We start from the raw sequence: 1,782 nt of genomic DNA, 5'->3' as shown, positions 1-1,782 counted from the left end.
ATATTTACAAGACAAGAATTTGTACAATTGTGATAAATGTACTTTTGGAATGAATTTTGAGTATTATACTAGTTCTCTTCATATACGCACGACTCAATGGATAATTTCTATTTCATTTTAGACTTCCGCTAAGCCCCGTACTTTATATTAAGAAGTTTATTTGTATGGAGGCCATAGGTAATCTATGATTATTGGCCGGTCATGATGCTAAACCTATAGGTGCGTGTTTGGGTCGTGACAATTTTCTTCTATTTTGGCTTGCCTCGATTGAGTACTAGGTGAGCATTTTTGCTTAAGCATATTGTATGTATGTTTGTGTTGCCATATCAAGCAAGTTTACCATGAGGCTAAGTGCTTAGTTGTTATATCGCTTGAATGCCAGTGGATGAAGGCTTTTTTTTTTTTTGCTTAAGTTGGGATGATTTGATGAATGTACATGTGAGCTTACTTTTTCAAGTAGCACATACTCAAAACTTTTTTCAAACAAACATAAAATCAAAGCATTCTAAAGCGGATGAATTAGTTTATACTTTTGTGCCTCACATAGTAAGTTAGCATTAATAATCAAAACAAGACCATATACTGTACATAAAAATCACATCATGATTAGTACAGGCCGATCTTTGATCGGGTGAGTGGGGTGCTCAATTCATGACTTTCTCCTTTCACACCTAAGTTTCCAAGCAGAGACACTTTGGTTATGACGGACAAGTGGCCTTTGGCATGAGTCATGGATTTCCTAAATTTCCCAAAAATATTTAGGTGGCGACTCTGAAATCTGGCAATACAGTCTATTTTTGGCATCTTTAATGATTAAATAGATTTTTCTTAGATTTTCCAGATTTGGACTCATTCATGTTTTATCCATTTTAGGACTCATTTTGGATTTGTCGGATTTGGATTTTTCGTGTCTTGTATCGGTGCTGAAATGCAAGGCCCATCTGGGGCATATACCACACATCCAGTCCCAAGTCCCCAACCGAACTTTGACCCACTTCCGCCAGCTGAAGATTTGCAAGGTCCAGATCCTCGAGAAAGGTTGGCTCAAGCTCGAGTTTTTAGACCACTAGGGCAACCTAATGAGTGGCTTTTTCCCCTTGATATTAATGATCTAAAAATTGCCAAAATGAGAAGCAATTCAAAAAGGCATAGGGAATTAACTCCATTCCCGACATTGAGGATGGGAACACTGAGGCTGCCGCAAGGCTCCTAGACAGATTCAAAATGCCACCCATTGACCATTTCGACGGGTTTGGAGATCCTATGGTACATATCTGACTTTTCTTGGAAGTCCTAAAACCGATGGGTCTGACTAAGCCTTAGAAACTCTCTCTGTATGGAAGAACTTTGTCAGGTATAGCAGCCACTTGGTAGGCCAAGTTGGAGGATAAAGTGAAGCAGAACTGGGAAGAGTTAGCTAAGGCGTTTGTCAATCAATATTCTTACAATACCCAAATTGAAATGACCACCCAAGAGCTTGAAGCAACCCACCAAAATCCTAAAGAACCTTTTGTGGAATTTGTTTCAAGGTGGAGAGCAAAGGCAGCACAAATGACAGATCGACCTTCTAAAAGGGACCGAGTGTGGATAGTGGTGTAGAACCTTGAGCCTGATATGTTACAAAAGTTAATAGTCGCTCCACTATTCACTTTCAAAAATTTGCATGAATTGGGGATTCATATTGAGAGCGCATTTAACAAAGGAATTATTCCCAAAACAAGCAAACCGAGATGGAGGGTGTTTTCTAGGATTACCATTGCTAGCAGTAGCACTATTCCTAAA

This window comes from Camellia sinensis, chromosome 15 (assembly GCF_055761805.1).
Source record: "Camellia sinensis isolate YWXY chromosome 15, ASM5576180v1, whole genome shotgun sequence".
In the NCBI taxonomy this organism is placed as follows: domain Eukaryota; kingdom Viridiplantae; phylum Streptophyta; class Magnoliopsida; order Ericales; family Theaceae; genus Camellia; species Camellia sinensis.
Note: the sequence above shows the minus strand (reverse complement) of the source record.